Here is a 6,828-nt window from a genome sequence, read left to right on the forward strand (position 1 = left end):
GCCCTGGGCCCAGGGTCCCAGTTGTTCTTCCTGGCCTTTGGCACTAAAGTAGAAGTGGATTTGGCAGATTATCCCACCCTGCCCTCACCACCTGCCTCCTCCCACCCCCGCTCCTGTCTGCTAGAGCTCTGCTCCTGCTGGGTAAAGACACCCCCACTGCCTTTATTCTCTCCCTCCTAAGAAATCCCCTTTACTCTGGTGCTGGGCAGCTTCTCCCCGCTCCGTCCTCACTGCCTGACTCCTAGAGAAAGCAAAGAATGCCTGGAATGTCCACCCCCACCATATGCCAACTCCCTCAGCCCCCTGCAGAGCATTCCCCACACGCCTGCTCCATTGAGAAACTCCCAGGCTCCGAGGGCTGGGGATGAAAGGGAGGATGAGGAAAAAGTGCCGGCCAGCAGCCGGCTGGCTCTGGCTTCAGGCAGCCTCCCTCCCCTACCCGCGACCCACTCTGGTAGTCACAGGAGGCCTCCAAACATCCCCAGCTCTGGCTCCGGCCCCACAACACACCTGTCCTGCCAGCTGTCGGTGCCTGCCCAGTGGAGCGTTGGACCTCCCCTCCCACACCTGGAGAGCTGAGCTGGCAAAGTCACGAGTCTGAAAAGGAGATGGGGAGGGCAAGGCAACTATGGGGTCAAGGTGGGAGAGCAAACAAGACATTGCTTAGGCGACACTGGAGTACTTAAGTCTTAAGTCTCTGAGGTCCTACTCAGTGCTGAAACTCTGGGCTAGACTCTGGGTAAACATGGAAAAAATCCAGGGGGCGGGTTTATCTCCAGAAGCTTAGAGTTCAGCTATGGGGTTAGCAGTGCTCCTTTATTCATTCCTCTCATGAATCAAGCCTTTTTGTGTGCTAAGCTTAGTAGAAGACAGAAGTAATTGCTGTATCCCTGGTGCAAAAAACAAAAAAACAAAAACAAAAAGAGATCTTAGCCTCAAGGAGGTTACAGACTAGGGGTAAGGTAGCATGCAATAAATTCAATGAGAAATTGTTACTGGTTCAGATCCTGTTGAAAGGAGTTTGGATGATGGAAAGAATTGCATCTTGGGAGATAATAATAGGGGCTACCATTCACGAAGTGCTATGGGTCAAGCCCCTTAGGTGTCTTACCTCACGTAATGCTCACGGTAGCCTTGTTAGGTCAGTACTATTTTTATCATTCTCATTTTATAAAAGAAATGAAGACTCAAAATCACCAAGTAAGCCAGGCGCAGTGGCTCACATCTGTAATCCCAGCACTTTGGGAGGCCGAGACAGAAGCATCGCTTGTCAGGAGCTCGAGACCAGCCTGGCCAACACAGTGAAATCCTGACTTTACTAAAAATATAAAAAATTAGCCACACATGGTGGCTCACACCTCTAGGCCCAGCTACTTGGGAGGCTGTGGCAGGAAAAAACCTTGAACCTGGGAGGCGGAAGTTGCAGTGAGCCAAGATTGTGCCACTGCACTCCAGCCTGGGCGACAGAACAAGATTCTGTCTCAAAAAAAAGAACTTGATAGCAAATGGGGAAATCAGACCTCAGACCCAGGTTTGACATCCCACAGACTCACGTGAACTGCATGGGGTTTAGAGAATTGAATAAAAGAATGTAAGTGTAGGAACTATAAATTTATATGCCAGGTTTATTTATAAATATTTATTCTCTGCCATATTTATTATATGAGCATCCATTATATGCCAGGTTCTTTTGCAGGCACAAGGAATATGCCAATTTCTGAAGTGCCCTTTCCTAGTCTCCACAAGCCCTGAGAGAAAGCTAAGAAAGAAGAGAGTGAGGCCGGGCATGGTGGCTCATGCCTGTAATCCCAGCACTTTGGGAGACAGAAGCAGGCAGGATCACCTGAGGTCAGGAGTTCGAGATCAGCCTGGCCAACATGGTGAAACCCCCGTCTCTACTAAAAATACAAAAAAAAAAAAAAAAATTAATGCCCAGCTAATTTTTGTATTTTTAGCAGAGACAGGGTTTCACCATGTTGGCCAGGCTGGTCTCGAACTCCTGACCTCAGGTGATCCTGCCTGCTTCTGTCTCCCAAAGTGCTGGGATTACAGGCATGAGCCACCATGCCAGGTCTATTTATTTATTTGCTTATGAGAGAGCATCTCACTCTGTTGCCCAGACTGGAATACAGTGGTGCAATCTCTGCTCACTGCAACCTCTGCCTCCCAGGCCCAAGCAATCCTCCCACCTCAGCCTCCCAAGTAGCTGGTACTACAGGTGTGTGCTACCATTCCTGACTAATTTTTATTCTTTCTTTTTTGAGACAGGTTCTCACTCTGTTGCCCAGGCTAGAGTACAATGGTATAATCTTGGTTTATTGCAGCCTTGACCTCCCAGGCTCAAGCAATCCTCCCACCTCAGCCTCCCGAGTAGCTGAGACTACAGATGTGAACCACCACACCAGTCTAACTTTTGCATTTTTTTGTAGATACAGGGTTTCGACATGTTGCCCAGGCTGGTCTGGAACCCCTGGACTCGAGTGACCTGCCCGCCTTGACCTCCCAGAGTGCTGAGACTACAGGCTTGAGCCACTGTGCCTGGCCATGGCCTTTTAATATACTATATCATTTACTTATTTACTATACTTGTCTGTCTTTCTCCACTAGAATGGATGCCCCATAAGACAAAAATCTCAGTTTTGTTCACAGATGTATCTCCAGAGCCTGGAGCAATATACATTGTTGGCTCTCAGTCAATACTGAATGAATGACTGAATGACTGAATGAACATCATACTTTTTTTTCTTTTGAAACAGAGTCTTGCTCTGTCCCCCAGGCTGGAGTGCAGTGGCTTGATCTCGGCTCACTGCAATCTCCACATCTCTCTTGCCTCAGCCTCCTGCATGGCTGGGATTACAGGCACACACCACCACACCCGGCCAATTTTTGTAATTTTAGTAGAGACTGGGTTTCATCATGTTGGCCAGGCTGGTCTCGAACTCCTGACCTCAAGTGACCCGCCGGCCTCAGCCTCCCAAAGTGCTGGGATTACAGGCGTGAGCCACCACGCCCGGCCTGAATGAACGTCCTATGTAGGTGGTTGCCTCATCAAGCTGAATCTAGTGTCTCAGTAGCCCCCACTCAATGGTCCTGGTCCTGCTCTCTGAGCCATGTCCTGTACATCTATTCGCTTTTCCAAAAAATCAACCCTGTTGTCTATTATGTGATTCCCACCCACTCCCCTTCCCCTACTTTAGAAGTGCCCAGGCTCTTCAGCTGAGACTCAGGACTCTTCCTTTGTCCTAGGTCCATCCTTGTCCTCAAGACATGTGTGGGCTATCAGTCAGCAGGCTTCAGATTCTGACTCGAAGAGCTGAAGTCCGCCTCTAGAAGCTCTACTGGAGTGTGGGCATTGTGCTTTGCAGGGGACTGTTGCTTCCCGACAGTGCTCTGGGTCACTGTCTCCCCTCTCACTTTATCTGCCCAAGGAGGGTCCAAGGCAGCTGATGGGATGGGGCAGGGGGAGAGGTGAAGGGGTCATCTTGATGGTGGGAACTAACATGCCGCTGCAGTTTCCCTCCCTCCACACAGAGGACTGCCTGGACTTGCCCCGGGAAAGGGCTGAGGACAGGGAAAGGATTCCTACCAGGATTTCATGGTCCTGGTTGCAGAAGGCCCTTTCCTGTGTCTTAAAACTGCTTCCCCACCTCCCCCACCCCTCGCCATCGTCTGGGTTCTTCACATTCCCGAAGCACTGATGTGGCACTAAATATTCCTGCAGGTCCAGCCTTCTCCCTTGGGGGCCCACATCATCGCTGTGAGCCTGGTTTCTGGAATGTTTTTGGTATGAAGCGTCCAGGCAGGTGAGGGGAAGGGCTGTGCAGGGTGGGATCCACAGCCCCTCACCTAGGTCTCTTTGGAACCAATAAAATGGATACTCTCTTGCAGCTCAGATTTTCTTTCCCCAGAAGGCTTCCCCCACATCCACCCCCTCACCTTGCCCACCCTTTCCTCCACCTGGCTTAGAAGAGGTTACATAAGCAGATGCAGGCGGACACAGATGTCAGGACTCTCCTTTCCTGAAAGTCCACATCCCCCAGTCTCTGCTGAGACAGCACTGGCGGAAAGGGCTGTGTCCTCTCCCTCCCTCCCCATTCCACACCCTGTGCTTCCCTTAGGTACAGGCTGTCCCTCCACTGTGTCCTCCTCTCCTCCATCCCCTCCCATTCGAGTCCTGTCCCTCACCCTTCGGCTTCTCCCACTCACGCTCTCTCTCTTTTTTTTTTTGAGATTGAGTCTCGCTCTGTCACCCAGGCTGGAGTGCAGTGGCGCAATCTAGGCTCACTGCAACCTCCACCTCCTGGGTTCAAGTGATTCTCCTGCCTCAGGCTCCCAAGTAGCTGGGACTACAAACATGCTCCACCATGCCTGGCATGGTGGCAGATGCCCATAATCCCAGCTACTCAGGAGGCCAAGGCAGGAGAATAGCTTGAACCCAGGAGGCGGAGGTTGCAGTGAGCCAAGATAGTGCCACTGCACTCCAGCCTGGGTGATAGAGCAAGACTCCATCTCAAAAAATAAATAAACAAATACATAGTCATGATGAGAATTTGGAAAATACTAATAATTAGGATGGGGTACGGGGATGGAGAGGAGACAGAAATGAAATTTTAAATAAGGGTGATCAGAGAAGGCCTTCCTGAGAAGGTGGCATTTGAACAAAGACCTGGTGGCAGGGGATGCAGGTGGAACTAGCTATGTGGCTATCTGGGTGAACAGTGTTCAGAGTGTAAGGAACAACCAATGCAAAGACCTTAAAGCAATAGCAGGTTACAAGTTCTAGAATAGCCAGTGAGGCTGGAGCAGAGTGAATGAGACAGCAGCAGAAGACGTGTCAGGAGAGGTAAGAAGGGTGGGGAAGGTAGATTACACAGGGCCTTGTGAACCATTATATGGGCTGTGGCTTTTATTCAGAATGAAATTGCAAACCACCAAGAAATTCTGAGCAAAGGAATGACATTTTTTTTTAGATAGAATTAAAAAAAAATTCTTCTGCTTGTTGAGAGTAGCCATGGGAGGGTCAATGTCGTCCAATTCTGGAAAGAGGTTGTCCAATTCTGGAGAGGGGCTTGGACTGGAGTCTGTAGCAAAGAAATGACAAGCTGTCAGATTTCTGACATATTCTGTAGCTAGAGCCAACAGGCTTTCCTGATAGATTAGATGTAGGGTATAAAAGAAAGAGGGAAACCAAAAATCACTCCACGGCCTTTGGCGTGAGAAACTTGGAGGGTGGAGTGTCCATTAGCTGGGTTGGGGAAGGCCTGCAGATGGAGGAGGTGTGAGGTGAAGTCAGAGGCTCTTAGGCCTCCAGGTAAAGATAAGTGGTATGAGGAGCCTGGAGTTTGAGAGATTTGGGTTGGAGATAGAGATGTGGGGGCTGTTGCTAGAAGGAATTTCTGCTTCAGGTGGAAAATCCAGCCAGATGACACCTGAAGAAGTCCCTTCCATCTGTAAAGATTCTAGGATTGTATTGACTGGGAAAGCAGAGAGCAGTTCTTTCCAAAGCTTGTCTGATATGATTATGTGAGGAGGTGGGCAGTGCGGCCATGAGGACGCATGTTTTGCCTGGTGGGGACTGGCTTTCTCCACCCAATAAAGTCTTTTTTTTTTTTTTTTTTTTTTTTTTTTTTTGACACAGGGTCTCACTCTGTGGCCCAGGCTGGAGTGCAGTGGTGCAATCTCAGCTCACGGCAGCCTCCACCTCCTGAGGGCAAGCGATCCTCCCACCTCAGCACACCCTGCTCCTCCAGTAGCTGGGACTACAGGTGCACACCACCATGCCCAGCTAATTTTTTTGTATTTTTAGTAGAGAGAGGGTTTTGCCATGTTGGCCAGGTTGGTCTCGAACTCCTCACCTCAAGGATCCACCTGCCTCGGCCTCCCAAAGTGCTGGGATCACAGGCTTGAGCCACTGGGCCTGGCCAAAGCCTTTCACAGATTTTTATAAGAAGGTTAGAGAAGTCGCCCTTAGACCAGGGCTCTGCCTCTGACATTGGCCCCTACAGAGGGGTTGTGAGTCGCTTTATACAGCAGAGGCCCCAGGCTGGGAGAAGGATTCCCACTCAATATTCTTTCTGTGTTTCAGAACTTTCTACTTCAGATCCCTGAAGGAGCCTGGAATCGGAGCGCAGCCCAGTGAGGGCACAGCAATCTCTGCATTTTCACAAGCACGGCAAGTGACTCTGATCACACTAAAGTTCCAGAATTTACTCAAGGTGAGGGCCTGAACCTACCTTAACCTGGAATAGTTTTACTCTGCCAGGCATGCAGCTTCCCTCTGGGATGAAATCTTTGTCACTTTCTCATTCTGCCTCTTTTTGGCTCTGAAATCCTCTCCTCACCATCTCTTTGCAAAGGAATTCCCCATCCTTTTCAGTTGTCTTTTCCTTTCTCTCTCCAGCCTCCAACCCCCTCCCTGAGCTAATCCCACCGTCTCAGTTTCACCCTTTCCCCTCTCTAGGGGCCGTTGGGTCAAGCTGGGGGATGAGTCATCCTAGGTGGGGGAGGGGATTTCAGGTCCATAAATGGGCAAAAACTCAGAGTTCAGGTTTCTGTGTCTAGGAAAAGGCCAGTCTGTCCCCTCTATCTCTCCACCCCCAAAGGAATTCCCCAGGGAAGAGGAAAGAGTCTGGGGCTGGCTTTGACCGGATGGAATCCTAGAAATAGCAGAGCTTTTTAAGAGATAGGTTTCAGTGTGACTCAGCTTCCCTGATAAACAGACACTGCCGGCCAGGATTTTCCCAGCCCAAGAGGCCAAAACCCCCACTTCCCAGTGGAAGTGTTCAGCTCTGCCTTTGGAGTTCTGGGCCCAGCCAGCACCACTGCCTC

Source organism: Rhinopithecus roxellana, chromosome 8, assembly GCF_007565055.1.
Source record: "Rhinopithecus roxellana isolate Shanxi Qingling chromosome 8, ASM756505v1, whole genome shotgun sequence".
Classification (NCBI taxonomy): domain Eukaryota; kingdom Metazoa; phylum Chordata; class Mammalia; order Primates; family Cercopithecidae; genus Rhinopithecus; species Rhinopithecus roxellana.